The 26,886-nt window shown below is 37.1% G+C and overlaps 1 long non-coding RNA gene across 1 annotated transcript; it reads left to right on the plus strand.

Moving 5' to 3' along the window:
- The first annotated feature begins 5,778 nt into the window (after window positions 1–5,778).
- On the plus strand, window positions 5,779–26,266 carry LOC309659739. The gene is made up of 2 exons (XR_014262929.1): window positions 5,779–13,246; window positions 19,136–26,266. It is a non-coding gene; the product is annotated as an uncharacterized lncRNA (long non-coding RNA).
- Window positions 26,267–26,886: the final 620 nt, after the last annotated feature.

The following is a 26,886-nucleotide window of genomic DNA, read 5'->3' on the forward strand; positions in this document are numbered from 1 at the left end:
GGAAGATGTCCACCCACATTGGAGAAGGCCATCTTTTTTACTCAGTCTGTTGATTCAAAGGCTTATCTCATCCGGAGACTGGTTCCTGTTCACCCAGGAAACCCTTAACCCAGTCAAGTTGACACCTAAAATTAACCATCACACCAGTATTCTTAGCATAGTCCATGATTGCTGACAGTATGCTGAGATTCATTTTTTGAAAGCTCCATAAAGCCCTATTTCTGCCCAGAGAGCTAAACCCTCCTTACCCCTCTATTTCTTCCCCACCCAGGCTGTCTGCCTTAGTGTTCCTCTGTCCTGAGTCCTATTTTAGTAGAATTTGAGAATGCACAGTAGTGGAAAAGCCCTGTGAAACTCAGTGGTAAGTTAAAACCTAGGGAGGCTAATTTGGTCAGGGAATGACTTATCTAGAAATTAAGGGCCCGCTATTGCTTGCACTGTGCCAGGTGCTTTCTATATTGTAATTCTCCTGTTACACATAACAATCTATGACTTGGCATTTGCAACCCCACTCTAGGATGAGCTGAGATATGGAAGAGTTAAATTCATTGCTGCCAAAATTCCCTTGATAGGCAGGTGGGAGTCTGGGATTTAATCCAACATCCATGTGGCCTGAAGTCTAGGATCTTTCCATTATACCAGTCTCTAGGAATATGCTTGCAAAAGTGCTTTTTCTGAGATGTGAGTTTTCTGAAGAAAGTTGTTGAGTTGTTGTTAAGTTGTTGTTTCATTGACCTTTGTTCAAAGACATAGGAACATCTACTGTTTTTTAACCAAGGGCTTTGCATCAGCTATTATTTTCACTTACCTAAATAGAAGACCTGACATATACAATGAGCCTAGAACTTCCTCTCTGAGATCATAGGAAAGGATTTGCTCTGAGAAGCAATGCAAACTGTGGTTATCAAACAGGACTGGATTGAAACCAAAAGCAATTTTTATGACAACTGTCAAAGAAAGTCAAGGTTAAGCTGCATTACATGATGTTGGTTTATAGATTAGCTATACTCCATAGACAACATATTTAATTCATGACAGTGTTTGCAACCCAAGCAATAAGGAGAGAGCTTGCAAATCATATACTGCTGGATAAAGGCAATCAGGAAAACAAAAAAAAAAACAGAGTGAGAAATGCTTGTTAAAATTTTAAATAGGTATCCATCCCTTGAAAGAAATTGTTCAGAATTTCACACATAGTCACCAAAATAATATAATTTCTAATGCTCACACTAACAGTTCATAATTCATCTTTTTTAAAAATGCAAATTATCTCACCGATCTAGTAAAATTCTTTAACTCTATATTTATTTATTTGTTTGTTTGTTTGTAGTACATGATAACTCAGTCAGGTATGTTGAATCTAAAACAATGCAGATATTTTAGAAATAGACTAGTGTGAAGTCAGGGAGATGGACTGGTCTGTAACCAGTAGTGTTCACAAAATAAATCAATATTCCCAAATTTACAGAGAAACATATACAAGTAAATCTCATTTTAAATGTTCAATTTACAAGATAGACCAATTATGCTTTTTTTTCATTGTAGAAGGACCAATTGCAGTCCTTCTAATACAGCTAAAACAGATTTCAGTTTGTAAAGACAGCAGGAATATTTATAGTCAAATTTTCTGGGTTATAGTGTTAAATTTGAAGAACATTTATATTTGACTATTAATTTCATTTTTCCAATTGCTTTAAAAGAATCCCCCTTAATCCCTCTCTCCCAAAATGTCATTCTCCTGCCTAAATTTCTAAGTAAATTTGAAAGATATTTCTATATATGCAGCATTAAATTATGTATTGATCAAACTTAAAGTATCAGAGAAAATGTTTTCTTCCACAGAGCAACTGGCTTAAAAAAACAGGCTAGATTGAGTACCCATCTTCAGAATGCTTGGAACTTGTATAGGACCCCTGAGGAATTTCCCTGGGTCAGACAGCTCCTCTTGTTTAGTTAATTCCCTGGGAATTATAAACCTTCTTTTTTCTATAGTGGGAAATATTAACCTTTAATGGGATGCTCTTAAGTCAGGTAATAAAACTATACTGACTCTGTGTTTTGTGATTAACCTTCATTTTTCAAGTGGCTAAAGGAATTGAATAAATCCTTGAGATAAAGTAGTTTCCATCAAACATCTTAATCTGCTGACAGATAGGAACTAAAAATAACTCTGGCATAAAATTTCTAGTGGAAAAGCCAAATAGAGAGGCATGTTCACCAACCACTTGAGAATCCCCCAAAAGGCAATACACCTCCCATAAAGGAACAACCCTAATGTTTAAAACTACTGGTGAAACAGAATTTTCCATAAACTAAGGAAAGAGTACAAATATTTTAATGATAAAACTACCAAAACATGTTTTCCAGCTTCAGGTTTATACGTAAATGAAATATGATTGTAATGTTTTGGTGCAAAAAATCCTATAGTAAAAGATCATAAGAAATGTTTTATGTAGACAAAAAAAAAATATTGTTATATTTTGTTTAAAAAGTTATGGGGTTGACAACTTCGAAAATAATGTTGGGAAAATCAGTTAAATGTTTGTAAAAAATAAAGTTAGATTTCTGCCTCACACAATACATATAAAATAATTCCAAGATGATAAAAGAACTAAATGTTAAACCCACATAAGAACCACATATTAACAACCATAAAAGCAAAATGCACTGTAGTTATACACATCTATAACTTTGATTGGGGAAGATTTTTCTAAGAAAACATAAATGCAAGCATTCATCATAAAAATATTCAATATTTGCTATAGAAAAGATTCCTTAAAGTTAAGAGAAATTATAAGTTGGACAACAATAAATAAAGGAAATATGAGGAAGGATTAACACTCAGAATATATAAAGAGTTCTTATAATCAATATGAAAGGACAACCAAATAGAAAAATGAATGAAAGAACAAAAAATGCATATGGTAGATAAACGTATGAAAAGATAGTTTACTTCCTTGATAATAAGGGAGATAAAAATAAAAAACTATTATATCTTTTTCTGACCCATTAGATTAGCAAAATATAAGATTTTTAATATCCAGCATTGGAGAGAAAATGGATACATAAACTGTTGGTGGGAGTATTGTGTGGTAATGCCTTTCTAGAAGGCAGTTTAGCTAGAACATTCTTATTTTAAACATTAATATCAGTATAAATTCCAGTAGTTATGATCCTAGGAATCTATTCTAAAAATCAAGTTTCTCATTATGCATAAAAGGTATACATGTTAAGAACTCAAATATGATATTACCCCTAATAGGGAGCAAAATGTTGAGATAATTTAGATTCTGGGTTCTATAGTCGGACAGAACCCAAATCCACTTAGATGAGTAATGTTCAATAAATTCTAATTCCAAATAATTATAATTAAAATTTTTAAAAAATGAAACCTAAATGTTCATCAATAGTGTTTTAAAGAAATAAGGTGATCCACATTATGAAATATTTTGCAGCCATTAAAGAAAAACATAAAGAAGATACATAACAACTAACAAGTAAAATTTTCTAAGAGCTATTGTGAAGTGAAAAAAATGAAGTTGCAGAAAACAGACACATTTATTTTTGAATTATACATAAGTATGTATGCATACAAATGCGTTAAAGTTCTATGGGGATACAGAAGTGCATTATTTAAACATTTAATAATAAATATATATTAATGCATTATAAATATAATAAAAAGGGAAATATATTTTGTGAAATTAGTCAAATTACCATCTTTCCTTGCAGATCTTTACAGTTTGTACACAACGCTTCAATTAAAATTTTTGAATTACAAAAATCAAACCATAACTTAAATCGCTAATTTACCAAAAAAAAGACACCAATTTTACTATAAATACCCAAAGCTTTGACTTTGTTGGGGAAGATGCAACAGACCAATTTATAAGTACTTATGAACAAATTCATAATTCAAACTGGTTCTCTGTGAAGGGACAAATCTGCTTTCTGAAGAGTTTAACAAGTTATAAATGTTATATTAAAATTATATTTAAGGAGAATTCCACTTACAGTATGACAGTGTGAGGAGCATTGCTGACCCCATCTCCAGGGAACCTGGTAAAAAAATATTTTTAAAGAAACAACCATTTAAAGTCTTTGGAAATGGCCTTAAAGGCATACAGCAAATGAAGAAACACTTATTCAAGAAAATCTACTAAAACTCACTAAGAACAGTGAGAATCTGTGGCATTTGAAACAACATGGGTTTCCTCTCCCCTCCCCCAGGTCAGTGAAAGAGAAATGCACCTGAGAATACAGGGCTTCCTTCCCTCCCCAACTTCCAGTTAGAAGTTTATCTTCCTAACAGGGGCAAGATGTCAGCATTTCACATCCTACCTCCACTTACCTGTTGCTGAGGCAATCTCTATCAAAACCCCAATGCCGGTTTTTTGCAGAAATGGACAAATGCTAAAATTCACATGGAATTCCAAGGGAACCCTGAATAGTAATAACATATTTGAAAAAGAACAAAGCTGAAGGACTTACACTTCCTGATTTCAAAATGTACTAAAAAGTTAAAGTAATCAAAACTTGTGGTTCTGGCATAAGAATAGACAAATAAACCAATAGAATAGAATTGACAACATAAAAATAAACTCGCCTCTATGGTCAACTGATTTTTGACAAGGATGAGGAGACCATTCAATGGGGAAAGAACAGTCCTTGAACAAATTTTTCCAGAAAATGGTAAATCAACATGTAAAAGAATGAAACTGGACCCTTACCATGCACATATACAAAGATTTTTTAAAAAGAAAACAGAAATTGGACTTGATTAAAATTTAAACCTTTGGTTCATCAAAGGGCACTATCAAGAGAGTGAAAAGACAACCCATTCAACAAATGGTTTTAAAACAACTGGACAAACACATGCAAAAAAATGAATCTAAACAAAGACCTTACACCCTTCACAAAACTTAACTGAAAATGGATCACAAACCTAAATGTAAAAAAATGCAAAACTATATAAAATTCCTAGAAGATAACGTAGGAGAAAACCTAGATGACCTTTGTTATGGTAATGACTTTTTAAGTACGACACCAATGGTACAATCCATGAAAAAAATAATTGACAAGCCAAACTTCATTAAAATTAAAAACTTCTGCTCTTCAAAAGACAATGTCAAGAGAATAAGACAAACCACACAGACTGGGAGAGAATATTTGCAAAAAATATACCTGATAAAGGACTGTTATCCAAAACATACAAAACTCTTAAAACTCAACACTAATTAAACTCAGTAGTAAGAAAACAAACAACCCGATTTAAAAATGGACCTTAACAGTCCAAAGAAGAAATGCAGGTAACATATAAGCATGTGAAAAGGTACTCCATATTATATGCCAACAGGGAAATGCAAATTAAAACAATGATATATCATTACACATCTATTAGAATGGTCAAAATCCAGAACACTGACTACAACAAATGCTGGCAAGAATGTAGAGCAATAAGAATTCTCATTCAGGGCTTCCCTGGTGGCGCAGTGGTTGGGAGTCTGCCTGCCAATGCGGGGGGCACGGATTCGAGCCCTGGTCTGGGAGGATCCCGCATGCCGCGGAGCGGCTGGGCCCGTGAGCCACAGTTACTGAGCCTGCACCTCTGGAGCCTGTGCTCCGCAACAAGAGAGGCCGCGACAGTGAGAGGCCCGCGCACCGCGATGAAGAGTGGCCCCCGCTCGCCGCAACTGGAGAGGGCCCTCGCGCGGAGACGAGGACCCAACACAGCCATAAATGAATGAATAAATAAATAAATAAAATTAAAAAAATAAAAATTCTCATTCATTGCTAGTGGGATGCAAAATGTTACAGCCACTTTGGAAGACTGTTTGGTTGTCTCTTACAGAATTAAACATGCTCTGACCAAATTATCCAGCACTGCACTCCTAGGTTTTATCCAAACAAGTTGAAAACTTCTGTCCGCACAGAACCTGCATACAGATGCTTATATTCATAACTGACAAAACTTGAAAGCAATCAAATGTTCTCCAGTAGGTGAATGTGCAGATAAACTGGTCCATCCAGACAGTGGAATATTATCCAGCACTGCAAATAAGTGAGCTATCAAGCCATGAAAAGACATGGAGGAAACTTGAATGCATATTACTAAGTGAAGGAAGTCAACCTGAAAAGGCTGTGTACTACATGGCTCCAACCATATGACATTCTGGAAAAGGCAAAGCTATGGAAACAATAAAAAGATCAGGGGGTGCCAGTGGTTATGGGGACGGTGGGATGAATAGGTAGAGCGTTAGGATTTTTAGGGCAGTGAAAATACTTTGTATGATACCATAATGATGGATACGTGTTGTTATAGATTTGTCCAAATCCACAGAATGTACAACAAGAAGAGTGAATTGCAGAATAAGCTATGATCTTTAGGTGATTATGATGTATTAATGTAGGTTCACCCATGGTCACTAATGTACCACTCTCATGGGGGACATTGATGATGAGGGAGGCTGTGCATGTGTGGGGACAGGGAATACATGGGGAAAATCTCTGTACCTTCCCCTCGATTTTGCTGTCAACCTAAAACTGCTCTAAAAAAAAGAAGGTCTAAATTAAAAAAAAAAAAAAAGACAACCTACAGAATGGGAGAAAATATTTGTAAATCATACCTCTAATATGGGATTAATATCCAAAAGATGTGACAGCTGTGACAACTCAATAACAGAAAGACCAAAATAAGTAAAAGGAGTTTGAGGGCTTGAATAAGATATTTTCCAAAAAGATATACAAACGCACAAATGGCCAATAAGCGCATGAAAAGATGCTCAATGTAATTAGTCTTGAGTAAAATGCAAGTCAAAACTACCATGAGATATATATCACACCCATTAGGATGTCTATTATTTTTTTAAAAACTAACAGCAAATAACAAGTGTTGGTGAGAATCTGGAGAAATTGGAACCATCATGCACTGCTGGTGGGAATATATAATAAATGGTGCAGCCATTGTGGAAAACAGTTCGGTTTCTCCTCAAAAAGTTAAACCTAGAAGTACCTTGTGACCTAGTAATTACACTTCCAGGTATATCTCCAAAAGAATTGAAAACTGGGACTGAAACAAAGACTTGTATGCCAATGTTCATAGCAATATTATTCACAAAAGCCAAGAGATGAAAACAACACAGTGCCCATCAACAGATGAATGGATAAACAAAATGTGGTAGGTAGATACAATGGAATATGCTCAGCCATTAAGGAAATTAAGCTCTGATACATGCGACAACCTTGGAAACATTTTGCTAAATGAAATAAGCCAGACACAAAAGGACAAATATTGTATTTGTATGACTCCATTTATATGAAATATCTTGAATAGGCAAACTTATAGAGACAGAAAGTGGATTCGAGTTTACCAGAGGGTGGGGGTAGGGCAGACTGGGGGGTGAGGTATTTCTTAATGGGTACGATATTACTGTTTGGAGTGATGAAAAAATTTGGAAATTGAGTGGTGATGGTTGCACAATATTGAGGATGTAATTCATGCCACTGACTTGTACACTTAAAAGTGACTAAAATAGAAAATTTTGTTATAGATATTTTAGCATAATAAAAATACTTTTAGGGCTTCCCTGGTGGCGCAGTGGTTGAGAATCTGCCTGCCAATGCAGGGGACACAGGTTCGAGCCCTGGTCTGGGAAGATCCCACATGCCGCAGAGCAACTGAGCCCGTGAGCCACAACTACTGAACCTGCGCGTCTGGAGCCTGTGCTCCACAACGGGAGAGGCCGCGATAGTGAGAGGCCGGCAAACCGCGATGAAGAGTGGCCCCCGCTTGCCGCAACTAGAGAAAGCCCTCGCACAGAAACGAAGACCCAACACAGCCAAAACAAAACAAAAAAATTAATTAATTAATTAATTTAAAAAAAATAGTTTTAAAAAAATCAAAAACTGTACTATAGAAAACACTATTTAAAGAATGGAAAGACAACAGGCTGGGAGAAATTATGTGTAAAACATATATCTGATAAATGATATATATCCAAAATACACAAGTAACACTTAAAACTCAACCAAAAGAAAACAAATAGCCCAATTTTAAAATAGACAAAAGATCTGAACAGACACTTCAACAAAGAAAATATGCAAATGGAAAATAAGCAAGTGAAAAGATGGTCAGCATTATTTATCACTAAGGAATTACAAATTAAAACAATAATGAAATATCACTATACACTTATTAAAATGGAGAAAATCCAAAACACTGACAACATGAAATGTTTGTGATGATGTGGAGAAACAGAAACTCTTATTCATTGCTGGTGGTAATGCAAAATGGTGCAGCCACTTCAGATGATACTTTGACAGTTTCTTGCAAAGCTAAACATAGGCTTGCCATAAGATTCACCAATTGCTCTCCTAAGTATTTCCTCAAATAAGTTGAAAACATACTCACATAAAAACATACACACAAACATTTAGAAGGACTTTATTTATGATCATCAAAAACTGAGCACAACCAAGATTTCCTTCAATTGGTGACAGGATAAACAAACTTGGCACATCATTAAAAGGAATATTATCCAGCTATGAAAAGAAATGAGCTAATAAGCCATGAAAAGACATGGAGGAAACTTAAATGCCTATTGCTAAGTGAAAGAAGCCAGTGTGACAAAGCTTCATATTGTATGTTTCCGTAAGAATATGACATTTGGAAAATGCAAAACTGTAATGATGTTAAGCAGATCAGTATGTTGCCAGGAGTTCTGTGGGTGGCAGAGGAGAGCTGGTTGAATAGGCAAAACATAGGAATTTTCAGGGCAGTGAAACTAATTTTGTACGATACAGCAGTGGTGAATACAAGATGTTCAGCATCTGTCAAAATCCACAGACTTTTATAGCACAAAGAATAAATCTTAATGTATACACATTTTAAAAAATCATTTAGGAGTTTGGGGGAATCCCAGAATGGAATGCAGAAACTGAGAAAAGAATTTAAATGTATTACAAATCCCAGTTGTGGGACATTCTGCAAAATGTCTGACCAGTAATCTGCAAAACTGTCAAGGTCATCGAAAACAAGAGTCTGAGAGACTGTGAAAACCAAGAGAAGCCTAAGGAGACATGACCATTAAATGTGATGTGGTATCACTGATGAGATCCTAGAACAGGAAAAGGAAATTAGAACACAGTTAAGAAAAATAAAAGACAAACTAAGAACTGGGAGAAAATATGTGCAATACACATTTCTGATAAAGGACTTCTATCTAAAATTATACAAATAACTCTTAAAACTCAGCAACAACAAACAAGAACTAAATTTAAAAACTGGGCAGGGGTACATTAAAACTCTCTGTACTATATTTGCAATAACTCTATAAATCTAAAACTGTTCGAAAATAAACATTTATTCTTAAAGAATTCTTAATAGTTTCATATCCACTTAAAAAACAATCCAAATATAAGGTTTCATTTCATGTTAGAATAGACAGGTTGGGACAAAGCAATGAAGTTCATTTATGTTGCATTATTCCCAAAGAATGAGTGATAGGCTCCTGCCTGTTTTATTTTTCCCTAAAGCCAAGGGATATGTGCGTGTTTGGGGGTGGGGAGAGGACAGTGGAGGAGATAATATATAACATTTTTTTTCGATTTCATTATGCTGTTTTTTCACTTTTTAAATTTCTAAAGCCAGAATGTATTCTACAATAGATGGGAAGATTTAATATGGTAGAGTTTTTGTTTAGTTTGCTTTGTTTTCCTTTCTGAAAAGCAGTTCCTAAATCAGTTGTGTATCTTACAATCCATGCTATTTTATAATTGAAGAAAGATGGTATATGAACTCCATACAAGTGTAAAGGAAAATAATGTCCTTCCTAAAAGAATCTTTTGGTTCCTGTTTCAGTTCATATGACAGGCTAGCTTTTCCCCGAGGAGGAAGTTTCATTCGTTTATTTTTATACTCACAATGGTACTTCGTGAGTGCACAGGTCAAGGTTTGCTGAACACAGTTTTCCACTTTACCTTTAAATACTCTTTTACATGCATGTGCCCAAGGCCTTCTAACTGTCACCAGCCAAGTTAAGAAATACTTCAAGCTGGCGGTAGCTAAATGGCTTATACTTTTTGGTTTCATATCAAGCCTGTAGATAATTGAGTGTGATATTTGGATAATATCAATACTGAAACCTGTCCCAAACCTCAGCAAAAGTGCAAAATAGTTGAAATTTGCATTAGTTGCTAGGCACACTCTCTTATACATGAAGATAACCAACCATTCTCTCCTCCTTAAAGCCCTTAGCTGTCCATGTGACTCTTTGAAGTGGATAGCCTTCTACTCCCCTCAGGGAAAGATTTTAATTTTCAAATTTCCTCTCTGAGTTCTCTCATCTATAGTTATTCTTTTAGAGACTCCTCCATACCTTCAGAACTTACAGATATGATCGTTGACAATGTATTAATACTAATATATTAATACAGGGGTCAGCAAATTACTGCTATGGGCCAAACCAGCTTGCTGCTTGTTTTTGTAAATAAAGTTTTATTGGAATGCACCCACACTCATTTGTTTAGCATTGTCTGTGGTTGCTTTGGCTCTGCAGTGGCAAGCAAAGTTGAGTATTTGCAACAGAGACCGCACAGCCCAAAAAGTCTATCTGGCCTCTTACATAAAAAGTTTCCTGACTCATGTTTTAATCTATCATTTGTGTTGGGATATAGGAAAAGGACCTTGTAGAAACAACCCATTAAGCAAAAGTTGTGATAATAATGTTGAGATAGAGTTTATGAAATGGAGAATTCTGAAAGTAAAGTCAGCCAGTATTTCGGCAAGATACCTTACCCATATCATGCTATATTTAGGACTGAGATTGAGAAATATTGGTCAGATTGCAGCAAGATTCAGCGAATTTCATAAATGTTATTTTCTAAATAGTTCATGTGAATCCAGATAATGATCATTTAGTGGTGTACATTTTTTTCTTTCACTTTTTTTTCATTTTTAATGACATTTATTTGTTTTCTTTCTAATTTTCAAAAAATGCATGTTCATTGCAGACAACTAGAAATACATAAAAGCATAAAGTAAAAATTAACAATCATCCATTATCCCCACCTGCCAGAGATAACTGTCATTAGTGTTTTGATGCATTTCCTCCCAGTATTTACGTATTTTTTTAATTGAAGTATAATTGACCATGATATATCTAGTTACCATCTGTCACCATACAAAAGTATTACAATATAACTGACTCTATCCCCCCTGCTGTACATTTCATCCCTGTGACTCCTTTATTTTGTAACTGGAAATTTGTACCTCTTAATCTCCCTCACCTATTTCACTTATCCCCCCAATCCTCTTTCCTCTGGCAACCACCTGTTTGTTCTTTGCATCTATGAGTCTGTCCCGTTTTGTTATGTTTGCTAATTTGTTTTGTTTTTCAGATTCAACATATAAGTGAAATCATATGGTATTTGTTTTTCTCTGTCTGACTTATTTCACTTAGCATAATACCCTCTAGGTCCATCCATGTTGTCACAAATGGCAAGATTTCATTCTTTTTTATGGCTGAGTAGTATTCCATTGTATATATAACCACATCTTCTTTATTCATTCATCTATTGACAGGCACTTAGCTGAATATAATATCCACATAGTGTGTTGTGCTGAATGTTGAACTTTCAGAGAAACTCACAAATTGGAGCATGTCTAAAGGAAACCAACCAGAATGGTGAAGAGCTTGAAACTGTCACAAAAGTAAAAGCAATAAGAAAGGGACTATTTAATCAGGTGTCTTCAAATGTTTGAAGGGATGACCTAAAGTTTTATCCTTGCCTGTAACACTGATCTTTGGTTCAAGATTAAATAAACAAGCAAACACACAAACAAAGGAATAAAGAAACAAACAAACCATTATAGTTGACTCAAAAGAGAATTAGCTGAATTAGGTGTACATTCATTATCATCAGGACGATAAAAGCAAGACAATGAACAGTCATTCAAGAGTTGGAAGTTAAACTAAGTTTTTCCTAAGATCCCTTCCCTAGAAAATTCTAAGATTCATAATTCTTTAGATTTCAGATGCTGCGTTGTGGATGTGGTTTAAAGGAAATGCCTCACTACAAGCATCTTTCCATAACATTCCCAATTCTTTCATAATCTGGCTCCTACCCACATATCTACCTTTGTCTTCCAGTATACCAGACTTGCATCTCACAAAACTGGGGACACTTGATCATTTCTTACCTACAAAAATAACAATTTCATAGTGTTAAATCTAATAATATAAATTTTCTCCAAGCATGCTTTAAATACTCTAGCATCTAGGCCTATGTGGTTCCATTTCTTCAACATGAGGTAATTCTCCAAGACATTCTCTCTCCACTTCTGCTCATCTAAACACTACCTTTCTTTTAAAGTTCTGTTTGTTCATTCATCCATGAAGACTTCTTTAGTGTTTCCAACAATCTGATTGTATCTACTTCTGCACAGCTTTAGGATTTTTCACCCAAGACAAATGATAGTATTCTATATGGTTATTTGCCTTTTCCTATAAAAGCCTTGTTCTTATGAGTGTCATAACCCAGCTTACACCTTGCTACTGTGTGCCTTGCCACACATTAGGGGATCAACATATAGCTGCTGATGATAAAGCTAAAAAGTCCCAACCACAATGCCTCTGAATCGAACTGATTCTGAATGAAACAATATAATGAGATAATTCCTCACAGATTCTCTGACCCATGACTCACTATGAAATGTGATTATTATACAGTTCTCATACTTTGCAGTTACCAGAGACAAAGCTGAGCATTTGTAGGTACATGCATATTAGGAAGGCTTTTGGCAGTGCTGTTACTGAGGTTGTTTGTGCAGAATTATGAATTAAGTAGTTCTGCCAAGGCAGATCTAATATTCTTTTCTGTGCAATGAAGTAAATCTTCAGTTTCTACATTCACTTCCTTTTTCATCCCTTTCTCTCTCCAAAATTTGTTTTGCAAGAACACTTTAATGCATTTATCTTTTTCCCTCAGCTTGTGAAATTAGTCATCCCTGGGATGCATAATTGAGAGGTGTCCTATTACACCCATGGGATTACAGGCTTTATGAATCACTCTGACATGAGAAAAATGTTTGTATAAGGAACACTAGATTTATGTGAAAAGGGTACAAAGACTTTTTAATAACCCTGGCTCTCGGTTTGGGCAGGTCTACAAGGGAGAATTTCTATGCATGCAGCCTGCAAATTACATATCGCTGGCAACATTTAAATGTGAAAATACCCTCATGCAGGTAGGTGCTTTTTAACTCAGAATTTACAGTGCACATTTTCATTGGTTTCTCCCCCTCAGAAACATAAGACTTTAACACGTTGGAAGGGAATGTCTTTAAACCTCAGATCAGTGCGTGGCAGACCTTTAAAACTGGAATTACAATTTCCGCAAGCATAGGGACATATGTGGTGTAGAAAAGAAATAATTTTCTTTAAAGAAAAACTAGTAGGATGAGTTGCCCAAGAGTGAATATGAAATGCTCTGCACATCTTTCAGAATGCCACAGCAACTTTCTAAAACTTGGATGGTTAGCTATATTCTACTTGAAATCAGGTGTTTTGTTTTATTAGCCAGAAGTTCTAGAGTTCTAAATTCATTATGGTCAAGACATTGTGTATGTGTGTATTTGTCTGTGTGTGAGGTGTTTATGATTTAATTTACATTCACTAAAATTAGTTTTAGGCTATTAAGAAAAAAATTTGAGAACACTGGCGGCTCCTTGTTAGTCAGGAACCACTGGAATTTCACTAAATGATTTTTAGTCTAGTGAGGTGCTTTCTTAAATGAAATGGCCAATACTGGTGACTTGGAGTTTTGGACCTAAGAAAAGTGTGGTTTGTGGTTAAAAACCCTAAGACTTCTAGTTCTCTAAAAGGTCCTCTTTGGTGCTCCTTTTCTCTCCATCTTGCTTTTGAAGTGTTCTAACACATTTACTTTTCAGAAACTGCTTTCATGAAAATATCTGAAGCTCTTTCACATAAATGGAAATGAATCATTGAATAAAATATCTGAGCTGCAATGGGGATTTGAATCCCATCGAATCCAACTCCTTTATAATTCTAGAGAAACAAGACATAGTCCAAAGAAGTTGTATGCAACCAAATTATTGAATATCTAGACTTATGAAAAGTATGTCATTCCTTCTCACCACTGCCCTTTTAACTCTGTTGTATCAAATACTTCTTCCCTGTTCTGGGATAAAATCTTAGGTTGAAAGTATTGCTTTTCCAGCTCCTATTAGATATTAATGAATAATGTGAGTGAATAGTCTAATTTTTCAGCCATTAAAAAGCTTAACGTTTGTCTCTCACAGTTCTGGAGGCTGAGACGTCTAGGATCAGGGTGCCGGTCAGTTTGGTTCCTGGGTAGGGTACTCTTCCTGGCTTGCAGATCGGCACCGTCTTGATGTGTCTACACCTGGCAGAGAGAAAAAAAGCTCTCTCTCTTCCTCTTCTTGTAAGATCCCCAATCCAAATGAATTAAACCCCACTCTTATGACCTCATTTAACCGTAATACCTCCTAAAAGCCCTGTCTTCAAATAAGCCCCATTGTCACTTTGGGGGTTACTGCTTCAACAGGTGAATTTGTGGGCACGGTGGGGATGGGAGGCATAGTGCAGTTCTTATCAATTCCAAAGCTTCACTCTTTTGTCTACTTCATAACTAAAGTTTTGGGAAAGGATCAGCTTTGCTCAGGTCTATTTGATTATTCTTCCTGGCTTTTGCATTTCTCCCCCCCCTCACAAAGCTGTTCTTTTTATCTGGGGGACGGGGTAAAGATAGAAAAAAAAAAGAAGGGGAAGTAGTATCATGTAGTTCTCTCTTAGCTGTCCATGCATGTGGGCAGATCTTCAAAAGTTAGTAATTTTTAGGGTGTCTTTGAGGGTTCTTCAAAGACACCTGCCATTATCAAGAGACCCCGCTGCAGACTCCATGTGGCATGATGTCCCCTCTAGTTGACTGTGTATGACACCTTCCTCAGTCCCTGCTTCCAGACGTCCCATAGAGACTCTCCCTGCTGTGTCCCTTGCCCCTCTAATGACCTTCTTATTCCCGCTCCCTTTTCAGATAACTCAAATCCAACTTTCTCTGTGTGTCCTCAGAAATATCTACCTAGCTTGTGAGAAAGAAACAATAATACTGTTCCAAGCACTTAAGAAACTCCAATTTATTTTATTATCACACAACTTCTTTGAATTATTTCCACAGAACCACAGAAAAATTAGTTACACAACAATGAACACTCAGTAAGTGGTAGAGGTGAGATTTGAACTAAAGCAGAAGCACTTCAGAACATACATACTTAACCACCCTACGATGCTGAGGGAGCAACCAGGGGTGTTTCTTTCCCTCTAAGTCTGTCCTCACTCTGTCCTCTGAGGCAGCTCTAGTCTCAGTTACCTTTCCAGGCATAAGTCAGGAAACCCAACCCAAGGAGCAGGTGCTAGGCTCTGCGAGGATTCCCTAGGAGCCTGCCTCACCAGATGTGTGTGAGAAGTACCACCTGCTCTCCCTTGTGAGGAAGAGGAGAAAACCAGGATCATAATGTCTCTGAAGAAATTCTCCTTGATGAACTCTCATGGGGTCCACATAGTTTTGCTGGGCTAAAGATCAAGGAAGAAATTTGGGAACCCCTCATTTGTAAATCCTATTCAGATGGCCTAGAACCTCCCATTAGAACATCAGGGTCCTTGGTACCTGACACTTTCAACTTTGAGGTCTCAGCTGAAACTGCCAAGAGAGGAAACATCCCATTTTAACATTCGATTTGGCAAATTGCTCAGTATCATACAAACAGCTATTGCAAAGCCAGAAAGTTGTCACCTGTCTCGAAACAAATTAAGTTATTAAATCTTTTTTATTAGAAAAAATTTTTTTTCAGGGATCAAACCTAAAGGGTAAAATGGCAATGTATGTGGGTATATTCCTGTGGGGTGTTTATGTGTATGTGTTTAATGTCTGCTATCCTTTCTCCCTTCTTCTAATAACAGCAACCTGATTTTCTTCTAAGGAACTTCTCTGCCCATACCTTGGGCTATGTAATTCAGGCAAGGTTTTCCCACTTCCCATAGTTCTAGGGATGGATATGTGAACTCAGTCCAGCCAATCATCAAATTCTATTTCTCTGACAGCAATAACTGGCTGAGGGGTTTACAAGGGACATGCTTTAGTTCAGTGAGAACTTCCTTAGACTTCTTCTGGAATTTTTGGAAAACAAGTGCTTTATTTATTCTGGGCTTACTAAACTGGTTGAATCTAATTGGTAGTCAATTTTACCACCAATGGAGATGACCTACCTAAGTAAGAAGCCAAAACATAGAAAACAGTCCAAAAAGAGAAAAAGAATCATGATGGCGTAATCAGAAACACTAGATCCAGTCATGTCAGATGCAAAAGACCTGAAATTTTCAATTGTATTGAATTAATACATTCATTTATCAATCAACTCGCAACTAAAAGATCATAATCAAGTATTGTTTTCAACATTAGTGAAAGATAAACAGTTTTCACAGGGGCTATCATTAAGTGTTGATTGATCTTCCTGACCCTCCTGAAATCACATTTCACATACAGTTGATTTCCCTATGCCTATGCCCCAGACACCATCAATGCCCTATCTACATCTCTTTGGTAATCTCATTTGTTCAGAACAATTGGCTTCCACCTTCAAGGACCCAAGACTCTTTGCTTGAGGGTTTCAGGCCATGGAAGATTTTTCCGCTCATTTGCTGATAGGTCAGGATTTCTGGGCAGTTTATGCCTCCTGGGAGCAGTGCCCAACAAATGACTGTCAGAAGGTAGTAGATAAATACCCTAGTTCCCTCACAACGTATCTGAGATGACACACAGCCTACCAGAGGTCCCTACCTAGATTGAGCCACTATACTCACAGAGGTAGCCTGCTCAATAATAAACTATTATTATTGGCTTCCTTTTTTATCCTAATTCACCAGTTGCCACTTCCATATTTGTTTCTTGAGATCACCTCCCAAATAAACTACGTGGACTCAGGGACTATTTGGGGGAAATTCAATCAGAGACACTTTGCCTTGGCTATATGTCTTCCAACACACATACATGTGTAATGGTGATTATTCATACTATCACCGTACATAGACAGACATCACTACCCTTGGGTTTCAAAAGCACCTCAAGTACCACTTCTCCCCTGATCTATCTCACCGGGGCAAGTGAAAGGCAGAGAGGATCTCTTTAGTTGTATCCTTTTCATTTTTGAGGCTCTTTACCACTCTATACATAGGAGGACCTTATCCCAAGACAACATCTTATCCTGACTCCCATAATTGTCCTAACCTAGACAGACACTAAGACAGAGGAGTGAGACAGGTAGCCCTCTTAGAGAAAGGAATCACAGACATATCCTGAATCTCTGAAAATCAGAGACTCTTCCTTCCTACCTAAAGGAAATGGGACAAGAAGAGATTTTCATGAAATTTATCATGCATTCTGGGATAATTTTTTTTAATTCTCCAGTTCTTTATTTTTAATTGAGATATAATTGACACATAACACTGTGTAAGTTTAAGATGTACAATTTGATACATTTATATATTGTAATATGATTACCACCATAGCATTATTTAACACATCTTTCACATCGCATAATCATCATTTCCTTTTTTGTAGTGAGAACAATTAAGATCTAGTCTCTTAGCCACTTTGAAATTTATAATACAGTATGGTTGACTGTAATCGCTATGCTGTGCATTAGATCTCCAGGACTTATTCATTTACTAATTGCAAGTTTATACCCTTTAGATTTTTCAGGCTTTATCCCACTATTAAATTACCAGAAAGCAAGTTACCTTGGTCCTGACTAGATCCTATGATCAATTACATTCTAGGACAATTTTGAAAGTAAAATAAAAAAAAAAGCGAGTGTGATATCATAAGTAAACAACAAATCTCTCTTAAACCTTTGTCTAATATGACTGGTTTCATGGTGGGCCTCTGCTGACATTCATAGGTCATGTCCCATGCTAACATTCATGCCCAGTCCCTGATGTTCTGCTATTTAGATGTCTTGCTGGCTCCCAGGGCCAAAGCTTGTAGCTGTTGAACTCACGGTGCATTTTTTGGCTACAATGAGGCATGCTGTCTCTCTACCTTCTTGATTCAGTTTCCTCTCAGTTCCTGATGGATATAGAACAGTGTGCCATGTCTCCATCTTCAACATAGCCTCCTACTTGGCAACCCACCAATCATCCGTGCTCTCAACTCACTGTCCACACTACGTGGGACATCAAAGAGGCTCTGAAGTGACCCTAGAAACTCTGTGTCTGACCATGTCACTCTGTCCTCCTAAATGAACCAGGCTGCCCCATGGTGGTGTGGATATCTCACACAGCAATCTCCTCCTTGGTACACAGCTACGAAGAAGGGGAGTAGGGCAAGAATACCCTGCCCTTGGTATTACCATCATTTACCAAGCATACTGCCTTTCTCTGGGTCAAAGCTGGAAGAGGAAAGTCTGGATATAGCATCTGACCTCTTGGAAACATTAATATATTTTCCATTTTTGCCTTTCTAAATACATGAACTAATAATCTTGGCACTAATAGACCTAAAGTATCCATCTGCTGAAGGAAGATTAGAATTTATTACAAAAGGAAACCATTTATTACATTGAGAATAAAAGGAAGAAGGAGATATTCTGCTTCTGATATGCAAATCAGATAATGCAGTAAGAAAAGTGCCTTGTAAGCCAGGACACTGTCTTGAAAAATGATCTCCTAAACTTTTTTCATCTGTTTTCTTCACACTTTTGCATTTCAATAACCAAGCCTGAAGGATCAGAGTTTCCATTCAGTGTAGAGAAAATACCCCTGTCTATTAAGATTTGAGAGGAGGTCAGAGACACAAAAGAGGATGAGACAGAGGGGAAAGCTCCCAGCTGATGGCAAAAGAAGGGGAGGTGGGAAGATAACAGAAGAGGAGAGAGAAGACATATTGATTGACTAGAGAGCAAGATTGTCAGACATGTTCTCAAGACTTTTTCAAGTCTTGAGCTTTGATCATCCGTACCAACCCATGATCTTGCCAGGCAGAAGGGGACCCTGAGATTAAGCTATTCTGATCACCTTTGTTTTCTATGTGGCATAAAAAGGACTTGGACATGATTGAGAGTCTGGTATGGAGTTTGGCAGTTCGGATGGCTTGGACAGAGACAGATGGCTTTAAAGAAAGAGCTACAGAACAGACCACCAGATGGAGCCCAAGTGAGCATCACAGCTTGACATCAAAGGGGTCTATGGTACCATCAGGGACTGAGGTGAGGCTGGGCCCCCATTTCTTTATCCCACCCACTGGACTTTTTCCAAGCTCTCAGAAAAACCACCCCACCCCAGCTGCAGATTGGTACAAATTGCTAAGTGGAGAAGCAGCAACAAGGTAGAAAGAGAACATTGCCCCAGACACAGGGGTGGAGGACATGGGGGGGTGGTGGTGTGTGGGAGCTGTGGGAGCTGTGTCCAAAGATAGCAATGCTTCTCTCTCTCACCCCTCACCCCAGAAACTTAGTCACCACTTAGGAATAAAAGCAAAGGAGAAGAGGTGACTCAAACTGAGCTTTTCTTTTTGACAGAAAAACTGAGTATTAATTTACCTAAAGGAATTATATACATTATCTAATTGGGTTAAGTTTTAAATTGGCTTGGGTATTTAGTAATTTCTTTTCCCAGTCTCTGGTGGATGAGGGTTTATCTCTGCCCATATGAGTTATAGCAAGAATTAAATTTTTGAATCCTATTACATTAGGATTCTCTCTCATATATATTAGACTCAAAATCCCATCCAATCACTTGCTCCTCCATTTCAACAGCCTAGATAAAGAAATAAAACAGGACATATGCTGCAATAAGTCTAGTTTGGACTGTTTTTTAGGAATAACGAAATCTGCCTCCAAATCCTCATTAGCTGCTTGATGAGCTGAACCAAACAATGGGGAAATCTTCACAGTTAAACGTTTAGCCTGAGGCCCACAAGGCCAAGTTCTTCTTGCTTCTTTTTGTCCTGACAGCCTCCTCTTCCCTTACCCTATTGATATCTTTAAGTAGTGGGCTATATAAACCTTATAAGACACATAGCACAATCCAATCTGTGTTAGAGGAAAGAAAAGAGAGGTACTCATATAGGTCTAATTATATCATATATCCTATTTATCCTTCCTATTAAAGACTCAGTCAAGGGCTTCCCTGGTGGTGCAGTGGTTGAGAATCTGCCTGCCAATGCAGGGGACGCGGGTTCGAGCCCTGGTGTGGGAAGATCCCACATGCCGCGGAGCGACTAGGCCCGTGAGCCACAATTACTGAGCCTGTGCGTCTGGAGCCTGTGCTCCGCAACAAGAGAGGCCGCGATAGTGAGAGGCCAGCGCACCGCGATGAGGAGTGGCCCCCACTCACCACAACTAGAGAAAGCCCTCGCACAGAAACAAAGACCCAACACAGCCAAAAATTAATTAATTAATTAATTAATTTAAAAAAAAAAAAAGAGTCAATTTTGCCCCCCCCAAGTCCTTATAAGGAGTGAGGACATGACCTGTACACTAGGTCGCAGTGGCTCCGCTCCCTTCCTCTCCTTTCTGCTTTTTCTTTAAGACATAACCCATAACCAAGAGTCCTCCCTGAAGATTTTGGTTGCTAGAACAGTGTGGCAACATGATCCTCTGCTCACTACCTAAGAATATTTGCAGGAAAGTTGCATAAAAGTTGAGTCCTACATGTGATTTTACTTCAGTCGTGAAAGACTCCATGAAGCAAACTTTGTGCACACTTTTTTCCATGCTTCTCAACTGGGGTATGAGTTTTTGCATGTGTGGGAGTGAGCCAGCAAGGGTGAGAAATCACCAACTAACATTTTCCCAAAGAATCAATTATACTTAAAGACTTGAATAAAAATTATTATTAAATTCACATGAATTTATGCTGAAGCAGCACTTCCAAGTAATTTCAAACTTGAAGTGGGCAACTTCAAGCTAAAGTCCCAAACCATCCCACACTCTCTCCCACCCCCTCCCACCGCCCTCCATTCCTCAGAGACATGCTGTGCCCATCCCCTGCCAAACGTCCTCATTTCATAGAGATTAGAAGCTTTGGATTTTTTTGAATAGGCCCAGACTCAAGAGTGAACATATTTAGGAGTAGAGTTGCTTTAGGGAAATTTTCTACTACTATAGTCCAACAGTGAAGCTAAGTCAGAATTTGGGGCAGCATATTATTGTATATACATTCAAGACAATCCGACCTGCAGTTTCTTGATACAAATTCTCCGAGGCAGACTTCTTGAATATTTAGATATAAATTATCCATATTCAGTGAGCTAAGCAATACCAATTAGGTTTTGAAAGAAAGAAGATTAGAAATTGTACTTATATAAACTATGTTATTATTTGGGCCTGACTCTGTGTGTGTGTGTGTGTCCATTTTCTACTCCAGAGTGGAGATTGTTCTGCAAGCTACCGGCTTGGTTAAAAAGCTTTGGAAACATGAGTGCAGCTCCAGTCATAACATTTAGACCTTCATTTCAATCCCATAATAGTTAGCTTAAGTAATGTCTAAATATTTCTTTAAGCCACAATATCCTATTTTCAGCAATGGACTCTAAATCATAATACACTGTATTTGACTATATTCTGACTTGGAATAAGACCCTGTGTGGAATGGTTGTGAGCTCCTTTGAGATTTGTTAACTACACCAAGGTATAAAGTAAGACTGGCAAAAGGAAATATGTTTGAATCCTTGCTCTGATGGAATAATTTAGAAAAAAAAAATGTTATCCGTATGCTCTGCATCTGATCTGGTTCTGTCTTCATATCTGCTTCACACTGAGCAGAAACACCTCTGTGCTTATTAAAAGGCCAAGAGCTATCTTTGAATTTACAATGATGTGCAATTAAGGAGAAGTTATTTCAGTTACCAAAAAAATACAGTAACTCAACTGGTCATAGTTAAGAAAGTGTATAAATTCCAAAGACATTCAAAACATCTGGCTTTGGATGCGTCTCCCTTCCCATAATTGATGTGTTAGCTGTTCATGGGTGAAAGTACATACAGCACATCTTAGTAACATCTGTTTCAAGTTAGGGTTAATTGATTTCCATTTGTGTGTGTGTGTGTCTCTCTCTCCCTTTTTTTTTTTTCCCCAAAATATATTAGAAGATACAGATCAGGGAAAAAAGTGTATTTGCAGACAAGATTTTCAATTTCTATGCATGCTTTAAAAGAGAAATATACAATAAATAAGAAACTTTCTGGAATTTTTCACTATACCATTACTCAATTGTGAAAAATTTCTCTGAAATCATAACTGAGACTTAGTGAGTGATTAGTATGTTCTAGTCACTCTGTTAAGTACTTTACACTCATTATCTTTATTAATCACAACAACAACAACCTCATAGGGTCAGCTTTTTTCATAGACGTGATTTTTGAATGTGAAAATAACTTGCCTAAGGGCAAAACTCTAGCCAAAAGAACAGCCAGGATTCTCACATAAGTGGTTGATACCAAAGCCTTCCTTGTATAATTGTACTAATGAATTATAAAATGCCATAGTGACCAAGCTATGGCCTTGATAGTGCTGTGTGTGGCATCTTACACGAGATACTTACAGAATTAGAGAAAACTTACAAAACTAGCTGCCGCAGTCCAAAGGCCGTCTCACAATATTTGACAACTTATTGGGACTGAATTTTTATTCCAGTAGTCTACGTGACTTTTCACAAGTCTCTAAAGCTCTCAGAATCTGGGTGTCCTAAGGTAACCTGGTTATACCTGGCTGACGTATCCAGTAGGATTGCTTCAAAGGTCCAGGGAGTTAATCTGTATTGAAATGTTTTGCATACTCTAAAGGATAATTTTGCAAAGTGTTAAGTCAAAAATTTGCTTTCCAGAAATGGTAACAGATGTTCTGAGTGGAAATGGTTCCCGGGCAAATTAGTTTGGGAAACTCTGCATACTGTGGTAAATATCCCCTGTGTAGAGGACATGTGTTGTCTTATTTAGAATCTCTGCCAATTCTTTTCTGGTCATGAGACCTATGCTATTGGGGCATTTCTCCCTCCTCCCAGTACATGGTGCTGGTGGAGTTGCTATTCACCCAGGGAAAACAGCAGGACACACAACCTTCATTTTTAGTCTCTGCAAGAATTGTGGCATAACAAGGTCTAAGCATGTGAACCCAGAGCTGCTGGCAGCCATGCCCTGCATGGTAGAATCAACCTGCAGTATAGACAACACCATCCAACTGCCTTTTAAGCTACTTCAGTTTGGAATTCTGCTTAATATACTGTTCATAGAGATTCACTATGAGAAATACTAGAAAATACTAGCAGGTTTCAATGAAACATCATTTGAAAAATCAAACATATGAAATGGATTTCTCTATTTTTATTAATTTAAGTCATAGTCACCAAGGAGCCACAAAAAATGCCACTTATATACTAATAAATTGTGAAACTAAATAGGAGAATTATTGGGCTGGAATTACTTGGAGTGATGTTGAAGAGAGAAACAAAGCATTGATAAAGAAATTGACAAAGTACTTTAGAATATTCCTTTTAATTTTGATATTCTGAGGATTTTTTCCCCAAAATGCTCTAGCCAAGAGTTCTTTTTTTGATTCTCATGGCAATATTCTCAGCAGATCATTTATGTATGACTACCAACTGCATTTTCTATATATTCAGGGCCTAATAAAATGGTCAGAACTGTGTAAATCCCCTAAAAATCTATAGTGTTGTTGGTACATTTTTCAGCCATCACATCATGATGATTTTGTTGTCTCAATATGATAATGGATCAAAATGTTTCAGATTCACTTTATAATAATCTATTGGGCAAAAACAGACAGAGAGAAAGGAAGTTTTCAAAATGTAAATGATGTTCTAAAGGTAAGGCCATAGCAGCTTAACTCTGTGACGATGTAATCTTAAATGTTAAAATATTTTCAAAAATGTAGATATTTGGAATTATGGAGCTTTAGCCTAAGCCTAACTTGGTCTTCATCTAATATCCTAAGTATCAAATTATAGACCTTAATTGGCTGAATCTGCACATTCAGTAAAAAAATATTGAATTAAATGGCATCTTCTGGTGTGAAATCATAGCCCCACTTTCAGAAGCCATGAGTCTCCAAAACCCGTGACGTGTCTGTTAGCATGTTTTCAATGAGTAAAAGAGCATGCTATTTAAAGTGACTTAAAACATAAGACAACTTATTAACGCACAAAGATTTTATCATTGACCCAGGATCTGTCCATCTTTTCTTTCTAATTCCTTAGCTTTGCCTTCAGGCTTATCTCTTCCACGTAACTGCAAGTTGGCTACAGTAGCTGTAAATATTGCATCATCACCCAGAAAGACTACAAAAGTCCATATATTTTCTTTGGGCCTCTTATTAATGAAAATAACAATTTTCCTAGTTGCTTCCAACAGACCTTCCCTAGGCTTGAATTGCATCATGTGACCGTTTCCATTCTATTACTGGAAAGATGAATAGTTGTCTTAAACTAACCAATATTTACCTTCCTATGGTAGAGAGAATGGTCTCCTGATATCTCAAAAAAAAAAAAAAGTCATGCTTCTGTATGAGCATGGAAGGATTGAGGAGAGGGACAGCAGTGTTTACCACAAGTCCCTTGAAAATAAAATTTTCTAGTACACAATTTTAAAAAGAAAAGAACAATTAAAAAGAAGAAAATGTAAATTTAAAATAATCTGAGGAAAATTAAAATAAAATAGATATTACTTTTAAAATTGTCGATAAGTAAGTAATAGTGCATTTTATATTGTGATTGGAAATTATGTTCAGAGAAACCTAGTGAAACCAAAAATCAAAAGGAAAAACTTACTTGAAAAAAATAGCCTCCCACAACTAAATTAGGGCAAAAGAGAGCTATATAAATTATTACAATTTTGTTAACGTTCTTTTATCCTGCCCTATGAAATGTCTCCAATTGGCATCTAGGCAATATACTTAATCAGATTCACAGATTGACGTTTTCTACTACAATTAATTTGACTGCTTTATAAGTAGATTTTTTAATATATGTGTACATATACTCTTTTTTTAAGAACTGATACTGGTTCTGTAGAAGGAGAGAAGCAGAGCTCAACCTAGATTGCTACTGTTTACAAAAAACATTCTTTACAAATGGCTTTTATATACACCTGTGAAATATTTCTCTCTCTGTAAATGAATGTGTTGGCACTCTGCCCCACAGAATTTAACAAATTTGAAATGTAAGTGTAGAAATTAATCCTTCCTAATCCCTTTCATTAAATCAGATGTTTCTATCATCTGACAAAAAATGTTTGATAGGGGCTCTAATTATGCTTCCCCATCCTCCCACTAGAGCCTACATTTTGGGGGCAGAAGTTAAAAATGAGTGCTTCCTTTCAGATGTTAGAACACCAGCCAAGCACTTCAGACAGTAACTCACCCCAAAGGTGAGGATGTGGTTTACTGTGAGCAGAGGCATCAAAGCAGGCCTTGTGCTGCTTGCTCTCTTCTGAATGCTGCCTCCCTCTGCCACTTGAGCTAGACAGTCTTGCTTCCAGGATAGAAAGCACTCTGCTTTCCAGAGCTTCCTCTACCATCACACATGGGCACATTTTCATATGTCCTTACAGCTTCTGGGCCTTGTATAAATTTCCTATCACTTCAGACTGTCTTTCATCAGCTTTATTGTTATCTAAGTGTCAGGACTAAGGAGATACAGATACCCATGGTATAACTGAAAAGAAGAATAATCCACACATTCTTTCACTATTCATTTAATAAGCATTTATTACTTGCCAGGAACTGTGGGTAAAGACACCAAACTTATCCCTACACTCAAAGACTGGTCCCTACACTCAAGGAGCTTTCAGCTAGGATGGAAAAAGATATTCCATGAAAATGGAATATCAAAAGAAAGCTGGAGGGCTTCCCTGGTGGCGCAGTGGTTGAGAGTCTGCCTGCTAATGCAGGGGACACGGGTTCGAGCCCTGGTCTGGGAAGATCCCACATGCCACGGAGCAACTGGGCCCGTGAGCCACAACTGCTGAGCCTGCGCGTCTGGAGCCTGTGCCCCGCAACGGGAGGGGCCGCGATAGTGAAAGGCCCGCGCACCGCGATGAAGAGCGGTCCCCGCACCGCGATGAAGAGTGGCCCCCGCTTGCCGCAACTAGAGAAAGCCCTCGCACGAACCGAAGACCCAACACAGCCAAAAATAAAATAAATAAATAAATAAATAAAGTAGCTATTAAAAAAAAAAAAAAGATTTAAAAAAAAAAAAAAGAAAGCTGGAGTAGGAATAATAATAACAGAGAAGATAGACCTTAAAATAAAGACTATTACAAGAGACAAGGAAGGACACTACATAATGATCAAGGGATCAATCCAAGAGGATATAACAATTGTAAATATTTATGCACCCAACATAGGAGCACCTCAATACATGAGGCAAATGCTAATAGCCATAAAAGTGGAAATCAACAGTAACACAATAATAATGGGGGACTTTAACACCCCACTTACACCAATGGAAAGATCATGCAGACAGAAAATAAACGGAAACACAAGCTTTAAATGACACAATAGACTAAATAGACTCAACTGATGTTTATAGGGCATTCCACCCGAAAGCGGCAGAATACGCTTTCTTCTCAAGTTCTCATGGAACATTCTCCAGGATAGATCACATCTTAGGTCACAAATCAAGCCTCGATAAATTTAAGAAAATTGAAATTGTATCAAGCATCTTTTCTGACCACAGTGCTATGAGATTAGAAATCAATTACAGGAAAAAAAATTGTAAAAAATACAAACACATGCAGGCTAAAGAATATGCTACTAAATAACCAAGAGATCACTGA

Source organism: Balaenoptera physalus, assembly GCF_965194825.1.
Source record: "Balaenoptera physalus genome assembly, chromosome: 4".
Taxonomy (NCBI): Eukaryota; Metazoa; Chordata; class Mammalia; order Artiodactyla; family Balaenopteridae; genus Balaenoptera; species Balaenoptera physalus.